The 19,762-nt window shown below is 35.8% G+C and overlaps 1 protein-coding gene across 2 annotated transcripts in view; it reads right to left on the bottom strand.

The window, feature by feature from the left end:
• METTL15 (methyltransferase like 15) overlaps nt 1-19,762 on the bottom strand; it is a 192,866-nt gene that overhangs the window by 36,415 nt on the left and 136,689 nt on the right. The window lies entirely within an intron of this gene.

Below are 19,762 nucleotides of genomic sequence, written 5' to 3' on the forward strand. Positions count from 1 at the left end.
CATACACATACACACACACACACACACACACACACACACACACACACACCCCATGGAGTATTATCCAGCCATTTAAAAAAAAAAAAAAAAGGAAATCTTGTTATTTGTGATAGCATGGATGGATCTCGAGGGCATTATGCTAAGTGAAATAAGTCAGGCAGAGAAAGACAATTATTGTATGATCTCATATGTGAAATCTTAAAAAGGAGAGAGAAAGAGAGAGAAACCAAACTCATTAAAAAAGAGAGAGAGAGAGGGGCGCCTGGGTGGCTCAGTGGGTTAAAGCCTCTGCCTTCGGCTCAGGTCCCAGAGTCCTGGGATCGAGCCCCGCGTTGGGCTCTCTGCTCAGCAGGGAGCCTGCTTCCCCCCTCTCTCTGCCTGCCTCTCTGCCTACTTGTGATCTCTCTCTGTCGAATAAATAAAATCTTTTAAAAAAAGAGAGAGAGAGAGAGATCAGATTTGTGGATACCAGAGACAGGAGATGGGGTAAAGAGAATTGGATGAAGGTGGTCAGAAGGTATAAACGTCCAGATAAGTTAATTAAATAAGTACTAAGGATGTAATATACAACATGACAACTACAGTTAACACTGCTGTATGATATATATATATATAAAGTTGTTAGGAGAGTAAATCCTAAGAGTTCTTATCACAAGGAAAAACATTTTTTATATGTATATGAGATGATGGATGTTAACTAACTTATTGTGGTAATCATTTCACAATATATATAAGTCAAATCATAACACTTATGTAAGTCAAATATATAAACTTATATAGTATGGTACATTAATTACTACCTCAATAAAGCTAGAAAAAATAAATAAGCCAATTTAAGTACAATAAATAATAAACAGGGATCACAGAAAAAAGATATGTCAAACATCTTCAAGCCAAACACTTAAGATTGTTCCGTATTTTTACCATAACTTAGGACGGGGTGCTGCGCAGCTGCACACCTGACGCATGAAACTACGCTGAAATAAATGCCTTCTTGCAGAAACAATTCGTTAGCTTTCAGCAGGCATTTTGAAGTGAATGGAGCATTCAAAATCAATAGACAGGCAAGAAGTTGGAATCACCTTGCAGCTATACTAATTCTCCTTCCTACACAAAGTGAGATGCTGCCTGCAGGGTTCTTCAGAAGCCTTAGGGCAACTGGTATGCATTTTGGATGGGAAATGGGAAAAGGAAAAATGGCAACTCTCCCAAGACCTCATTCCCTCCATCTACAGGTGGGTAGGGGGAATTTGGATTTCAACAGGGGAATTCATATTTATGATGCTATGTTTAAGGAGAACTTCATTGCTCATTGGTAATTTTTTCCTAGACTCTGATGGAGAAACTAATTTTCAGATTCACTCACCAAAAATTCATTGACTATCTCCTATATATCAGACATTATGTTAATTAACATTATGTTAATTGTTAATATGTTAATATAAAGATGAATAAAGCATGGCTTTCTGAGCTTTGAACTGAAAGAAATATATAAATGAATAATTTGTGAAACAACCTGATGGGTGCTAGTAGTAGAAAGATAAATTGTTATATCTGTATTTGGAAAATATACAACAAATGCTAATACTAAACACTGGGAACACAAATAATAGAATACTGGGATTGGAAAGCAACTCACAATTCACTAATTCCGATTATTTAATTGATTGAATCTTTTCCCTCTTCACCATCACTGCTGAGGTGTGCTGGGGTAGGGGGAGAGTCACTGTTTTAACCACCTCCCATTTTCCCCATCGGTGAGGGAGGGATTCCCATTCTAGGATTATGGAAATAGTTGACACATGGCATTTGGCCATGTGTCAAATGGACAGATGAGACTGACAGTTTATTAATGACACATCCTTATAGTTCTTACAGCCCAGGGGAGGAGGGTGTGCAAGGCTACATGTGGGTGGCAGGAACAGAGTGGGCAAGCAGAGGCTGTAAGAAGCACGTTTTATAGTTCAAAAGAACTGTTGACCCTTGGTTCTGATGGGAGAATGTGATATGATTGGCTTGTTTGAGTAATTCCATGGGCAGGGAATTGAAACCTGCTACTCAGGGATAAGCAGATATTTTTACTTATCCCTTTGATAATTTAAGGGTCCTTTGGCTCAGGAACCTTATCTGTGGGAGCACAGTGCTGGGGGGGGGGGGGAGCTTGTGGTTGGGACAATGGAAGGTCTCCCATTTTTCTCCAGATGTCAAGAATACATAAAATTGAGGGGCGCCTGGGTGGCTCAGTGGGTTAAAGCCTCTGCCTTCAGCTCAGGTCATGATCTCAGGGTCCTGGGATCGAGCCCTACATCGGGCTCTCTGCTCCGCAGGGAGCCTGCTTCCTCCTCTCTCTCTGCCTGCCTCTCTGCCTAGTTGTGATTTCTTCTGTCAAATAAATAAAATATTTAAAAAAAAGAATACATAAAATTGGGTTTTAATTTTAAGGACTTACACGAAATTCTCCAGCTCATGTTCGAACATTCCTGATAATCAGAACTCACTACTGTTTTTGAGCTGTTTTTTAGTTGCTAACTATTTCCTCACTATTTCTATATTTCTATATTATCCCCCTTGGTATTAGTTCATGTAAAACAATCAAAAACCTACAACCATGGGAGCCTTTCATATATCTACTGTCATTTTAAGTCATTGTAAAATGGGATATATGTTGGCCGCCTCTTCTTGCCAATCTCTGTTCCAACAGGACCTCAAAATTTGAGCCATGTCATTTGGGAGAGACTGATTATATCTATGATTGTTTTTATGTCAACCTGGCAAGGCTACATTATCTAGTTATTTAATCAAACACTAATCTTGGTGTTGTGGTGCAGGTATCTTGTAAATGTGGTTAATAATCAGTTCACTCTAAGTAAGGACATTACCTTTAATAATGTAGGTATGCCTCATCCAATTGGTGAAAGGCTTCCCAAGAGCAAAAAACTGAGGTTTCCCAGAGGAAGAAGAAATTCAGCCTCAAGACTTCAATATCAGCTCCTGTCAGAGAATTTCTAGCCTGATGGCTTGCCCTAATTCAGACTTGCTAGTACCACAACTGTGTGAGCCAATTTCTCAAAATAAATCCCTTTGTATATTTATGTATTATATCCCTCAATATCCCTAAGGATTCTCAGGAGAAACTGAACCAGTAAAAGATATACATTGTGTGTGGGTGTGTGTGTGTGTGTGTGTGTATAACTTCTGCTGGTTCTGTTTCTAGATAACATAATCATTGTATTTTCAGAAGGTTAATTATAAAGCAATGTGTCTAAATTTCAAGAGGGCTTTTATTTATTTTTTTAGTTGGTTTTATTTTATTTTATTTTTTTTAATTTTTTATTTATTTCTTATTTTTTTATAAACATATAATGTATTTTTATCCCCAGGGGTACAGGTCTGTGAATCGCCAGGTTTACACACTTCACAGCACTCACCATAGCACATACCCTCCCCAATGTCCATAACCCCCCCAACCCCCCCTCCCCCCAGCAACCCTCAGTTTGTTTTGTGAAATTAAGAGTCACTTATGGTTTGTCTCCCTCCCAATCCCATCTTTTTTCATTTATTCTTCTCCTATCCCCCTAACCCCCCATGTTGCATCTCCATGTCCTCATATCAGGGAGATCATATGATATTTGTCTTTCTCCAATTCAAGAGGGCTTTTAATTTTATTTTTTTAATTTAATTTTATTTTTTCAGTGTTCCAAGATTTTTTATGTACCACACCCAGTGCTCCATGCAATACGTGCCCTCCTTAATACCCACCATCAGGCTCACCCATCCCCATACCCCCTTCCACCCTAAAACCCTCAGTTTGTTTCTCAGAGTCCACAGTCTCTCATGGTTCATCTCCTCCTCTGATTGCCTCCAATTCACTTTTCCTTTCCTTCTCCTAATGTTATCCTTGTTATTCCTTATGTTCCACAAGTAAATGAAACCATATGATATTTGACTTTCTCTGCTTGACTTATTTCATTCAGCATAATCTCTTCTAGTCCTGTCCATGTTGATGCAAAAGGGTTTTCATCCTTTCTGATGGCTGAGTAATATTCCATTGTCTATATGGACCACATCCTCTTTATCCATTCGTCTGCTGAAGGGAATCTCGGCTCTTTCTACAGTTTGGCGACTTGTGGCCATTGCTGCTATGAACGTTGGGATACAGATGGCCCCTCTTTTCACTACATCTCTATCTTTGGGGTAAATACCCAGTAGTGCAATTGCAGGGTCATAGGGCAACTCTATTATTAATTTTTTGAGGAATCTCCGCACTGTTTTCCAAAGTGGCTGCACCAACTTGCATTCTCACCAACAGTGTAAGAGGGTTCCCCTTTCTCCACATCCTCTCCAATGTTTGTTGTTTCCTGTCCTGTTAATCTTTGCCATTCTAACTGGTGTAAGGTGGTCTCTCAGTATGGTTTTGATTTGAATTTCCCTGATGGCTAAATGATGAGTATTTTTTCATGTGTCTGTTAGCCATTTGTATGTCTTCTTTGGACAAGTCTTTGGCAGACTAAGGGGCTAGGATTTGATACCAGAAATACAAATCTGGGCAGAGATCAATAAGGAGTCTGTGCCTTAGGGGACTGGTAAGAGCTAATACATGATCATCATAATACATGATCATCTGGGAGGGAGTAGAGGTGGTAGTAGGGGGTCTGTAAGAAAGCAATGGTAGAATTAAAATTACAAAGTGGTAGAATTAGAATGCAAACACAGGAATGAGTTGTTAACATCATGTAAATGTGGCAGCAAATAGGAGGGCTCTAACTGCAGGCCAGACTTTTCCTAAAAAGAACAAGTTACATAGTCGTGAAGAAATTGAGGTTCTAGGCAGGAATATAGTTAGAGAGTCAGGCATAAGAGAGTAAGTTTAGAGATGTAATTAGAACTGACCCAATCACTAAAATCAACACATCAAGTCAGGACTAGTAACAAACACGGGTCATATGAAGTAGGGTGACAAGCAGAGCAATGTAAAGCAGAAGTTTTCCCCCTTTACAGTACCTTATTTTTTCTTAAGATTTATTTTTTTGTTTGAGAGAGAGAGAGAGAGAGAGAGCACAAGGAGGAGGGGCAGGAAGAGAGAGAGAGAGAATCTCAAGCAGGCTCCATGTTGAAGGTGAAGCCTGACTAAGGGCTGCATCTCACAATCCTGAGGTCACGACCAAGCCAAAACCAAGAGTCCAATGCTTAACTGACTGTGCTACCCAGGAGCCTCAAGAACTAACATTTCTTTAAAGGTGCCAGGAACAGTACCCAGACACTTAAAGTTTGTTTTACTGAACTTAAAGTGAACTGAATCCAGGGTTCACTTCATCATAAATCTTGTGCATTTATTTTGTGTGGGCACTTGGGGACATACCTGGGTAAGAATGTCCCATAAAAGGATAAAAAGAGCAAGATACAAATAACTTTTTTCTAGGCGGTTGGTCTGTTTACTGTGGATCTAAGTCCTTCTCACATTGCCATCAACATTATTTCATGTAAATACCTGTTTTTCAGTCATTAAATTTTATTAATCTGTAGGCACAAAGCAGGGGCCATGGCTACCTTTACCACTTCATTAGGCCTCCCAAGTAAGGAATTCAGGAGGGAACCAAAACAGTGGATGAAACACATAGCTAACTTGAGCAATTGTAAGGGCAAACATTGTGGGGTACTTTCTGTGTGCCAGACCCTGTGCTGTATACTTATCAAATCATTTCATGCTCCTGATAACCCTAAGAGGTCAGTGACATTATGGCCCACAATTTGCAGATAAAGAAATAAGAACAGAGAGTAAAAGTCATAAGACTAGTAAGTGGTAGAATAAGAATGCAAACACAGGCTAGTCTTGCTAGAGTCTTTACTCTCAACCACTACACTGTGATGCCTCTCAACTTTCTATTTATTTAATATCACTTCAGATCTCATTCTTCACCATTATGACCTTGTCATGATCGATTATCTGCCCAGTTTGTCTGATTTTTTTTTATTAAAACACTTTGTTTTGGGGGCGCCTGGGTGGCTCAGTGGGTTAAAGTCTCTGCCTTCGGCTCAGGTCATGATCCCAGGGTCCTGGGATCAAGCCCTGCATTGGGCTCTCTGCTCAGTGGGGAGCCTGCTTCCCCTCTCTCTGCCTGCCTCTCTGCTTACTTGTGATCTGTTAAATAAATAAAATCATTAAAATTTTTTTAATTTTCTCTTCATAGCTATAGGTGTGCAGATTTAGCACCCAACAAATATTTGCTGAATAAGGATTATCTACTAGGGGCTGGACACAGGAATATAAAAATGAACAAGAGCATACATTATAGAAAGGTATATGCACAAACTTGAATAAATCACTGAGATGGTTTATTTCTTCTTAAAACAACAGTGGTAGAGCGGGATGAGGACACTGTATCATAACACTTATGTTTAAATCTTGGCTCTGCTACTTACCAACCCTATGGTATTGGACAAGTTATTTAATTTCTCTCAGTATCAGTTCCCTGTATTTCACAGTGTATAAGGCTTCCCCCTTTAATACAGCTGAGTATGGTAGAAATACCTCAACAAGTTCTCGACTTAGACTAAATCAGATCATCAGCTTTCTAATTCTTTAATTATTTTTTAATTTGACTATGATAAGTGTTATTCATCTTGACTCTCGCAAGTCATCTACATATGGAATACAACTTATTGGTCTGCTTTACTATATAGGACTAAGTGCACTAACATATACTGAGCCTGGTGATTTAAGAGTATTTGATTTGACTGTGTATTTAAATAAAGATTGAAAATATAACATCAAAATTCTTCTAAGTGCATACAGTCTAATAATTCTGGAGCCAGATTCTTCATTTGTACAATGCAAACAGAGCAATTCCAATGTCACAGAGCTTTTGTGAAGAGTATTTTAATTAATATACATGATAACACCTACTAAGATGCCTAGGCATAGAAAAGCCCTTAATAAATGCTACCTCTCTCCTCCGCAGCTCCAACTTGTCTTCTCCCCTTAGATACTCTTATAATTTGGTCACTGTGCTGCCAACTGATAGCTGAGAACAATGGCAAGGATTTCCTTCAAGCCCACCAAATGTAGAGCATACCGGCCATGATCTTTTGACCAAAGATTTTTTTTTTTTTTAAAGATTTTATTTATTTATTTGACAGACAGAGATCACAAGTAGATAGAGAGGCAGGCAGAGAGAGAGAGAGGGAAGCAGGCTCCCTGCTGAGCAGAGAGCCCGACGCGGAACTCGATCCCAGGACCCTGAGATCATGACCTGAGCCGAAGGCAGCGGCTTAACCCACTGAGCCACCCAGGCACCCCACCAAAGACTTTTTTTGTCCAACCTCTCCGATGTGCCTCTATTGGGCTATATTTCTCTTTCCACGCCATGCCTATTTTAGCTTGAGAACTGTTATCATTCTTTTTAAAGTTTTTTAATTTAAATTCCAGTTAGTTAACATGCAGTGTGACATTAGTTTCGGGTTACAATATAATGATTCAATTCTTCCACACATTACTCAGTGCTCATCACAAGCACACTCCTTAATCTCCACCTATTCCACTCATCCTCCCACCTGCCTCCCCTCTGGCAACCATCTATTTGTTCTCTATAGGCAAGAGTCTGTTTCTTGGTTTGCCCCCCCCCCCTTGTTTTTCCCCTTTGCTCATTTGTTTGGTTTCTTAAATTCCACATATGAATGAAACAATATGGTACCTGTCCATCTCCAACTGACCCATTTTACCCAGCAAAACACTTTAACGTCATCCATGTCATTGAAAATGGCAGGATTTCATTCTTTCTTTGTGGCTAAGTAATATTCCATTGCGTGTGAGACTGTGTGTGAGTGCATGTGTGTGTGTGTATGAATCACACCCTCTTTATCCATTCATCAGTCAATGGATAATTAGGCTCTCTCTATAATTTCACTATTAGATAATTCTGCTATAAACATCAGGGTGCATGTATTCCTTTGAAATAGTAATTTTGTATTCTTTGGATAAATACCTAGTAGTGCAATTGCTGGATTGGAGGGTAGTTCTATTTTTAACTTTTCAAGGAACCTCTGTACTGCTTTCCAGATTGGTTGCACCAGTTTGCATTCCCACTAACAGTACAAGAGGGCTCCCCCTTCTCCACATCTTTGCCAATACCTACCGACTCTTGCATTGTTCATTCTGACTTGTATGAGGTGATATCTCACCATAGTTCTGATTTGCTATTCCATAATGAGAAGTGATGTTGAGGAAAACTGTATGTTTTTGATATGTTTATGTTTACCATACCACATAGAGCTCATTGTAGACATATTTATATACAATCTAGGATATTTTGATTTTCATGTTAATTATGATCGTTTTTAAATACTAAAAGATGCCCTTGCTCAAAGAGTATTTCCATATACTATAGAAATGGAATGAAAAGACATTATTTTTGCTTTGCATAATTTGCTCAAAATCTTTGATAGTATTACTTTTACTGACCATTGTCTTTCCCTTCAGGAAATACTTCTTAAAAACTGGACTTAGCCATTCAGTCACAATTCATAATTTTTTTTTTTTTTTTTTTTTAAGAGAGGGAGAAACAGGATGGATGGAGGGGGTAGAGGGAGAGAGAGAACCTTAAGCAGGCTCCATGCCCATCAGGGAGCCTGACACAGGGCTCGATCTTACAACCTTGAGATCATGACCTGAGCCTGGATCAAAAGTCAGACACTTAACGGACTGAGATAGCCAGGCACTCCCATAATGTACATTTTAGAATGATGTACATTAGAAATGATAAATACAATTGTATTTGTATCTCTTAGTAACTCTTTTAACATTTATTCACTGGAGCAATCTCCTTTTGTTCCGGAATAACAGCTTAGCAGGCCTCATAAGTTTTCCACTCATTAATATGTTATAGGCCTAAGTTGTATATATAGCCAACTCAGAAATTAGACTGTCCAGTGCTCAGTTACAAAAACAAACAGCAAATGAATATTTACTGAGCAACTACCAAATGTTAGGCACTGTTCTATATTACCTGTGGTAAGTAAATAAAACATAAAATTCCAATGACTGCAGAGATTATATTCCAGAGGATAAACCGATCAATATATTTGAAAACATCTATTTCTGTCTGTAGCAGTTTAGCTTGATGAGGACAACTCTTCCACTGGAAAAAACCTAGGAAACCTGGTAATTAAATTATCTGTATGAAGGGATTAGAGAGCTACAAAAACAGCTAGGACTTGAGGAGATAAATGGGTAGTCTAAACAAGTGAGCCTGATATTGGAGCAGTTCTTCCCCTGAAGGCCATCGTTAATTTGCAAGTGGATACCAAGAGGTTATGAAACTAAGCAGAACTTTTGGCAAACTCATAGGATGAAAGAGACAAGGACTGAGTTTACAGTCCATTGAGTGGATATGACCAGATAATAACCCCAGAATTTTGTTTGAGACCCAAAAGAGCTAAAACTGGGTGAAAGACCAATAAGTCACACAAAGACTGAAATATGGTTTCACTCAGTTCAATTCATACTGCAAGAAAGTGATATGGTGTTAGATGAACTGCCCCCCACAAGCTACAGTAAATGATATCTGGAAGAAGATACTTTTCAGACTCTAAAAATAGGTCCATGATTTTTCAAAAACAATGTGTGAAATCAAATAAAAAATTACTAGATAGACTGAGAGATAAGCCCAAATATCAATCTTAATGAATAGATAACAGAAATAAACATACTGGACACAGAATAAAATTATTATTATTTATTTGTATAATTATTATACAGAATAAAGTTATTAGAATGGCCTTAAAGATAACTGATGTGCTTAAGAAAAGAAAGATTAATTAAGCAATTTGAACCCCAAAAAAATGCCTCTACAGAAAATAGTAAAAAAATCAGGCCAAATGGAAAACAGATCAACACAATAACTGAAATTAAGAATTCAATAGGTAAGTTTAAGAATAGCTTAGAAAATAGCCCAAGAAAGGATTAGTGACATAGAAGATAGTTTAGTGGAAAGTATTAAGACTAAAAAAGGCAGAGGAAATAATTTGGAAAATACAGAGCAGAGCATAAGACATGCAACATGGTAAGGAGATCTAACATAAGCATAACTGGAATTCCAAAGGAGAGGAGAGTGAAAATGAGGTGAACAGGTGGTGGGTAATGGGGAGGGCACGTTTTGCATGGAGCACTGGGTGTTGTGCAAAAAGAATGAATACTGTTACGCTGAAAAAATAAAATGGAAAAAAAAAAAAAAAAGAAACACAAATAAACAAACAAGCAAAACAAAATAAAACAAAACAAAATCAACAACAACAAAAAAGAAAATACTAGATCCTTGGTGTATTTTGGTCTGCTTGTTAAAAGAAATTAGATCTCACAATCAGAAAGAAACAAAAACATATATATGTATATATGATATATATATATGTAACATATATTTACACACACACAATGAAAGGAAGCAAAAATGAATATATATGAGTATACATATAAATAAAAATTAAAAAGAATTTTTTAAAAATTGAGAAAATAAAATAATTGAAAGAAATAAAAAAAAAAAAACAATGTTTATAATAACCAAGAACTTTCCAAAATGATTCAAGATTTCAAGTCACATATTCAAAAAGCACAATAAACTCCAAAGAGGATATACACATAAACAACTCTCCACACCAAAAAAGCAAAGAAAAAAAAAAAAAAAACAACTAGGACCATCATAGCAGAATTTGTGAAGACAAAGGGAAATTAAAATATTAAGAACAGTCAAAGAAAAAAGATATATTGCTCCCACAGGAGCAATAGTCAGAACTGAAATAATGAAAGTCAAAAGATTGGCAAATTTCTTTCAGAAGTCAAAGGGAAATAAAAATATTTTCAGTTAAAGAAAATTGAGATAATTCACTACTACCAGACCCCTACTAAAAGACACACATACTAAAAATTGTTTTTTTTAGGCAGAAGGAAAATAATCTCAAATTGAAAGAAAGAAAATGCATAATGGAATGAAGATCACTGGAATGTTTAAAGATATCAGTAAATCTAGATGAATACTGACTGTATAAGAAATAATTTCTGGTGACATCAATATATATGTAAAGTTAAATATACAATAGTAACACAAGAGGCAAGAGTATAACAGTCCTTGCAACTCCAATGTCCTGAAAAAGATTAAAGTATCAATTTATATTTGATTTTCATAGGAAATTATATATGTTGTGAACTCCAGAGTAACCTTAGAAAAGAATAATAAAATGATATATAACACATGGGCAACCAGCGAGAAAAGACAGAATATAATTAAAAAAAAAAAAGAAAATAATAAAGGAGGAAAAAAAAGGTACAAAGAAGAGATTAGACAACTAGGAAACAAACAAGAAAATGGTAGGTAGGTAGATTTAAACCCAAATATAACAGTAATTGTATTAAATATTCTTAGATTAAACATTTAAATTCAAAGCAAAGATTTTTAATATCCATATGCTGCACATAAATAACAACTTCTGTGTTAGGACACAGAAGTAAAAAATAAGGAGAAAATGTCATGTAATTGCTATACAAAAGAAAGGTTATCAAATAGAGTAGAGAGAAATAATAGTAGAAATAAAGCTATTTTATCTGAGGGTTTTGGAGGGGCGGGGGGTGGGTGGTTGGGTGAGCCTGGTGGTGGGTATTATGGAGGGTATGTATTGCATGGAGCACTGGATGTGGTACATAAACAATGAATTCTGGAACACTGAAAAGAAATAAAAAATATATACATTTAAAAATAAATAAATAAATCTAAAACAAAAAAGCTATTTTATCATGATAAAAGGACCAAATCCACTAATATGACATGTCAATTATAAATCTGTAATATACCTAATAATAAAATTTCAAAATTATGTAAGTAAAATTTGATAGAACCAAAAGCAGATAGATACATAATCATAACTGTAGAGTTTTAAATATCATTCTTAGTGGGGCACCTAGGTGACACAGTTGGTTAGGCATCTGACTCTTGGTTTCAGCTCAGGTCATGATCTCAGGGTTGTGAGATCGAGCTCCACACTGGGCTCTGTGCTGAGCATGGAGCCTGCTTAAATAAATAAAACAAATATCACTTTTAGTGAATATAGAATAAGCAGACATATCAAGACTTCAAATACACAATTATCAAGTCTGATATAAATGATACATAAAAACTCCCCACTCTAAACTACACAATATATATATATATTTTTAAAGGTACACTGAATATGTAAAATACAGACTATCTGCTGGACTATAAGATTAGTTTCATCAAATGTCAAAGAACTGATATCATACAGAATATATCTTCTAAACACAGTGGGACTTAACTGGCAATTGATAATAGGAAAATAACTACAAAGTCCTCAAATGTTTGAAAGTTATGTAATATACTTGTAAATACTCCAGAAAAAAATGGATATAAGTAGATATTTCTAAACTAAACAACGATGAAAACTATAGCATAACCCACACCAGTGAAAATGCAACACATCAAAACTTGCAATATTTTTAAAATCACACTTGAGAAAAATTCACATACTTGAATGTGCATATTTGAAAAGGTTGAAAACCAATGATCTATGTATTCATTTTCACAAATTAAACACCAAAAGTGAATTAAATTCCTAAAAAATGTGGAAAATTCCAAATAGCAAAAGCAAATTATGGACATAGAAAAAATATACAACAGAAAAAATTAAACAAAAACCAAAAATTTCTTCCTTGAAAATACTAAGAAAATTGTTTGACCCCTCATAAGGATGATCCAGAAGGGAGAAAACACACATTACTAATATAAGGTATGAAAAAGAACTTGTCATTACAGATCCTATGACATTAAACATGTTATAGGAGGGCACTGTTAGTAACTTAGTAAAAATAAATTTGAAATTTAGAACAAATGAAGAAAAAATCCCAGGAAAATCCTAACACTTAAAACTGACCTAAGAAGAAATGTAAAACAGTTCTAAAACCATTAAGAAATTAAATCTATAATTATAAAGCCTCACACAGAGAAGACAACAAGTCTAGATGGCATTGCTATGAATTCTTCCAAACACTTATATAACGTTAATATTATATAAACAAAAAACCCACTAATATTATATAAACTCTTCCAGAGAACAGAGAAAGAGGGAAAATTTTTCAACTCAATTTATAAGGTCAGAATAACCTTGGTAAAAAATTCAACAAAAATATTACAAAAAAGAAAAACTAAAGGCCAATCTCTTTCATGGATGAAATAAAAAAAAAATGACAAAATGTGAGCATACCAAATTTAACTACACATATGAGAGGATATCACCAGGTTGACATCCAATTGGCAAGATCTATGAAACAGTTGAGCGTGTAGTACTGAAGCTATGGAGAGAGGTCAGGACTGGAGAGAGAGCTTTTGTAATTGTATTAGATTAGGAAGGATTTAGTAGATATTTATTAAATGAATATATAACAGGATTTTAACATGGAAGAACTCTTCTGGTCTCAGTTTCAAGCCAATATTATCAGGAGATGCATATATGATACTAAAAGAAATAGTAAATAAAAATGCAATTTTCGGGGCCCCTGGGTGGCTCAGTTGGTTAAGCATCTCCCTTCAGCTCAGGTCATGATCTCAGAGTCCTGGGATGAAGCCCACATCAGCCTCTCTGCCCAGCGAGGAAACTGCTTCTCCTCACTCTCCCTCTGTGTGTTCTCCCTCTCTCTCTCTGTCTGAAATAAATAAATCTTTAAAATAATGCAATTTTCCCAAATACATGACCTAGAGAAGGCTTCATTATATTTGGGCCCCTCATTGGGATGTTTATCCACTTTAATATCATTAAAGAGATTAGAAAATGCATAAAGAAGTTCTAATAAGGAAATTTTCTTGGTAAGAACTGCTTTGTTTCTTAATTTTTTTAGCATCTCACTTTATTCTTTTCACATGATATTTGAACACTGAACTCTGATTCTATATAATTCTCACACACACACACAAATAACCTATTTCTTTTGCACTTACCCCCATTACCCCCTATATATAAGGACTGTACTGTTTCAGTGTTTGGTGATCATTTCTTCTTCTAGGCTGCTATGGAGCTTACTGATAATTCATTTGGCCCTCAGTATGTGCTACTTTGTAATGTCATTGTATGCATCCTGCTTCCTCAGTAATAAGAACCTAAATCATTTGAGGGTCACATGGACTACATCATATATATTTTTGTAACTGCAGCACCCAAAAGATTATAAATGTACAATAAACAATTTTTTTACAATGAAGGTGGCGGGCGCCTGGGTGGCTCAGTGGGTTAAGCCTCTGCCTTCGGCTCAGGTCATGATCCCAGAGTCCTGGGATCGAGGCCCGCATCAGGCTCTCTGCTGGGCAGGGAGCCTGTTTCCCCCTCTCTTTCTGCCTGCCTCTCTGCCTGCTTGTGATCTCTCTCTCTCTCTCTGTCAAATAAATAAAAAAAAAAAAATCTAAAAAAATAAAAACAATGAAGGTGGTGATAATATTGAGAGGCATTAATATTTTTGAAAGGCAAGAAAGATGAGAACACTTAGCATAACTAACTCAATGTTGTTGTTGTTTTAATCACACTTAAATGTGATCAAAGTACTAAAAAAGAGATAGAATATACAGAGTATGCTTATATAGGCTTTGGAGAGGATAAGTAGTTCTGCAGTGTGTATCCCATAAGTACTTAACTAAATTCAATTGTTATGTGGACAATACGATTTAGACACTTATTTTTCACATGCCTAAGAGCTCTAAGAAGCATTATAGAACTACCTTGTAACCACAATTTAAGGGTGCATTTTAAGTTTCTGTTCACAATTATCTTGCCCCCTACAATATCAAAGGAAAAAATGCTAGAAATGTTCTATTAAGAAAAAAAAAATAAAATTCACAATTCATACCAACTAAAACCATGGAATTAGTTAAATTTAATTCATTCAATAAGAAAGAAAACCTCCAAGTGCTTTACTTTGAAAGGTGGTATTACAGTCCCAACACTATTTAAACAAAATTCCTTTTTGGGATATTCTTTTTTCCCATCTGGGCACTTTTAAAAATCCCAGAAATATATAGAAAAATTTATATGAAGTCTGGTCTTCTCTGAGTAATAGTAATTAAAAAACAGTGAGACTAAACTCCTTCTTCTGTGACTTCTATGTCTCTGGGTTTTGCAAGCTGGATAACCTCACTCCTTTCATACCACCCTCACATCCAATTTTCTAGAAAGTTTAATATGGTGATTGGAATAAAAAGCATCCATTTCTCTGAGGTATCACTTTCTAAAATTTACACCTTCTGAAGTAGTTCAGATGAATTCAGCCTTTAATCATCGTGCACATACACTGCGAAAATAAGCCATTGATTCTATCAGTTATTCAGGGAATTTCATCATGACTGAAACATTAATAGTTTTGAATGGTTGGCATTGTTGATTTAGGATGCTTGGATGACTGCCTGAATCAAGTCTGAAGGGGCCAGATGATTTAAGCTAGAGGTCTCTAATTAAGGGTGAATATCACAATCATCTGGAGAGTGTTTATAAATTATGGATGTTTTACTACCGACCTAAAGAATCAACTAAGACAAGCATGCTACAATTCGGGGATTTTCCAGATGTATTCTCACTCATAGCCCTCTTTAAGGTACAATGGTACAGCCAAAAAGAAAAGAGCTTTAGGCATGTTTATCAAGGCTATGAGGACTGGTAAATTCTTCGGGCTGATAATAGCTTTTGTAAAGCTTTATAAGTTTATATAACAAGCATAAAGTACATGAGTAGGAAAAATTAAATGGTTATTATTATAGTAAAGGCCAATGGTTGCTACATAAGGCAAAGGACAGCAGCTATCAGGAACACTGAAGCTTGGGAAGTAGGTGTATGTGTCACCCCTTGAAGAGAAAAGAGAGAAATTCCACTTACTGGTGGAAAGTAATAAAGTCAGCCACACAGAGGGAAGTGGATGGGGGTACTCACTAACCTGCCTTCATTTATCAACTGGCCCCAACTCTAGTAATACTGAAATTACCAGTTCCTACCCTAGTGTCTTTTGATGGATGGACTTTAAAATGGCACCTCAAATTCAGTTTAAATAAATAAAATTCACTAAATATATAAAATGAAGGGAAAAAAAATCTATAACAAGTCAGCAGTGTTTTTCCAAATGAAGATAACAGTCATTAGCTCAAATTCAGACCATGAAGTCTGATATTCTAATGTTTAAATTAATGTACCTGTTTATCTATTCTATATCAGTATTCATTTTACTTTAAAACAATGCTTAATTATAAAACCATGTTTAATTTAGCAAGTCAAACTGATGCTCTAGAAGGCATATGATGTTTTTCCTGTAGTCTTGAATACTCACTGGGTAACACTGCTGACAACTACTAGCATATTAAAATGATGCATCCAGAAAAAAATAATAATAAAATGATGCATCCAGAGAAGAAGAAACCTTATTGACTTCTGTCCTGTTGATGGTGCTCATTTGCTTAGAAACTCAGTGTGGTCATTATATAATATAATATAGCAAGAAGATTATGGCAAATAACTAATGTTTTTAGTCTAAGGAAAAGAAAATATAGCCTTTCTGGTCTCTTTTTAAAAAAAAAGTTCATTAAAGATTAAAGTTGGTAGTGTGAAATTTTAGCGAATTTTCATTGTTTTTTTAAGTTCAATGGGAGTAAGAAAAATTCATTCTCTCTGTAAATGCAAATTAATTAGCTGGGTGTGTGTCAGAAGAAAATTTCCTTGAGCCACAATTTTTTTTTCAGTGTTCCAAGATTCATTGTCTATGCACCACATCCAGTGCTCCAAGCAATATATGCCCTCCTTAATACCGACCATCAGGCTCACCCAAACCCTCACCTCTCTCCTCTCCAAAACCCTCAGTTTGTTTCTCAGTGTTCACAGTCTCTCATGGGTTGTCTCCCCCTCCAATTTCCCCCAACTCACTTCTCTCCTCCCAATGTCCTCTGTGTTATTCCTTATGCTCCACAAGTAAGTGAAACCATATGATAATTAACTCTCTCTGCTTGAATTACTTCACTCAGCATAATCTCCTCCAGTCCTGTCCATATTGACACAAAAGTTGGCTATTCAAAAAAAAAAAAAAAAAAAAAAAAAGTTGGCTATTCATTCTTTCTGATGAAGGCATAATAGTCCATTGTAGATATGGACCATATCTTCTTTATCCATTCGTCTGCTGAAGGGCATCTCGGCTCTTTCCACAGTTTGGCGAACGTGGCCATTGTTGCTATGAACATTGGGGTACAGCTGGTCCTTCTTCACTACATCTGTATCTTTGGGGTAAATACTCAGGAGTGCAATTGCAGGGTCATAGGGTAACTCTATTTTTAATTTCTTAAGGAATCTCCACACTCTTTTCCAAAGTGCTGAACCAACTTGCATTCCAATCAACAGTGTAACAGAGTTCCCCTTTCTCCACATCCTCTCCTGTGTTTGTTGTTTCCTGTCTTGTTAATTTTTGCTATTCTAACTGGTGTAAAGTGGTATCTCAATGTGGTTTTGGTTTGAATTTCCCTAATGGCTAATGATGATGAACATTTTTTCATGTGTCTGTTAGATGAACATGATGAATATGGATGCCAAGATTCTCAACAAGATCCTAGCTAATAGGATCCAACAGCACATTAAAAAGATTATCCACCATGACCAGGTGGGATTTATCCCTGGGATACAAGGGTGGTTCAACATTTGCAAATCAATCAATGTGATAGAACAAACCAATAAGAGAAGAGAGAAGAAACACATGGTCCTCTCAATTGATGCAGAAAAAGCATTTGACAAGATACAGCATCCGTTTCTGATTAAAACGCTTCAGAGTGTAGGGACAGAGGGAACATTCCTCAACTTCATAAAATCTATCTATGAAAAACCCACAGCGAGTATCATTCTCAAGAGGGAAAAGCTGACAACCTTCCCTTTGAGATCAGGAACACAACAAGGATGTCCACTCTTGCCACTGTTGTTCATATTTTTTAGTGACCTCTCGCTGAAAAGGCTTTCTGTAACTTTTTAGTTGCTGAGTTTTAATCCTGTAACTACTATGTATCTATGTATTCTTTGCAATTTTAAAAGAACATTCAAATACATATTAGCAGGGATAATCTCCCAAAGCAAGCATGGATTTAGTTCAGATATATCTTGAGTGCTGTTATTTTGCAAAAGGATGCTAGGGCAATTAACAATTCCAATTCAAATGTGGAAATACAATGTATAAAATAATCCCCATAATCTAATTTGGGGGGGGTGGGAGTGGGGTCAAATTACTATTGCCCAACACCAACACTCTCCTGGTCTATAAGATTTTATTTCCTACATTATTAACTTAAAATATAATAATATGAAAGATTTTTAAATGTCATACAGTATGCTAAAGTTTATATTTCTAATCCATTTCATAATATTAATAAATGCATAGGATCCAAATAATTAGAAGGATTTTAAGGAGATGACTACTATGCTAATTAAGTAGATTTTACCATCAAAGATTATTATGTTCAGGTACAAAATATATTTTCAACCACTCAATATATTTATATATGTGACAAATAAATTAAACTACCCCAAAATCTGGAGGCTAATGTGGCTCTAGGTACATAATAATAATACCAGTTGTTGGCCATGATAGATTTAATAAATTTTGAAATGTTAACATTCTTGTATGCATAGATAAATGTTTTTGATATTTTTAAGAAAATCAGTCTGCTATCATTTTCTGAATACTTCTTTGTTCCAGGTACTATGTTAGATACTGAGGTAATAAGGGTAACACATGGTCCCCACCCTCAAAGATCTCACAGCAAATAACAGTATACAGCTTTATTACTCACAGAATGTTTTACCTTAGATGATCACATTTTGACCTCCATCACAATCCTGTAAGGTATATAATGTAAACACTTTTACCCTTAGTTTACAGTTACTGAAACGTGGGCTAAGAGAGTATTTTTCTCCTACATCTTTCTTTAAGATTATCTTGCACACCAATAGGAGAAGAATGGGTGCTCAAGAAATATTTGATAATGAGTGACTTGCTCAAGGTCACATAGCTGTAGCAGTAAAGCTAAGAATTAAACTCAGGTCAAGTTAATTCTAAGACCAAGATGTCAAAGTCCTACTATAGATAGTTTTGAGAGGTTGTTTCAGGACATCTGTTTGCACATCTCTCTGATGAAACTGATTCAACAACTTCTTAATATAGTAATTCTTGAACTATGTATACCTTTTTTTTAAGGTGGAATGGCATGCCAGGAGAAAAAGTTTATTCACTGCTCTAGTTTTAACATGTAACCTAGAGGGGAGGAGGCAGCAAACAAATGGAATTACAGAGACCTAGCATCTATGTCACCAATATGAATGGTTAGGTCACAGGCAAGTATTATCAGACTGAAATTATCAGCTTTATAAAAAAAAAAAAACTTATTGTATAGTCAAGAACAGGAATAATACAAATATCAATCTTGAATCAGAATTAACCTGGTTGGCCTCATGCCAGCATAACTAGATTTCCTTGAAAGTACTATATATCTCAACTTTACAAAGTGCAACAACAGTAAAATATGAAATAACCTGATTTTGCAGTAAGTACTAAAATTAACTCATCCGAATTTTAGTGTAATTATTTGGGTTATTTCATTTGTGTTTAAGCGAGTTTTACAATAAATATTTGTTGAAAGTCTATTTACAGGATTGGTGGGCTGGATGTCAAAATGTCTACAAATGTTGTGTGTCTTTGCTAAAATAATTT

Source organism: Meles meles, chromosome 8 (assembly GCF_922984935.1).
Source record: "Meles meles chromosome 8, mMelMel3.1 paternal haplotype, whole genome shotgun sequence".
Taxonomy (NCBI): Eukaryota; Metazoa; Chordata; class Mammalia; order Carnivora; family Mustelidae; genus Meles; species Meles meles.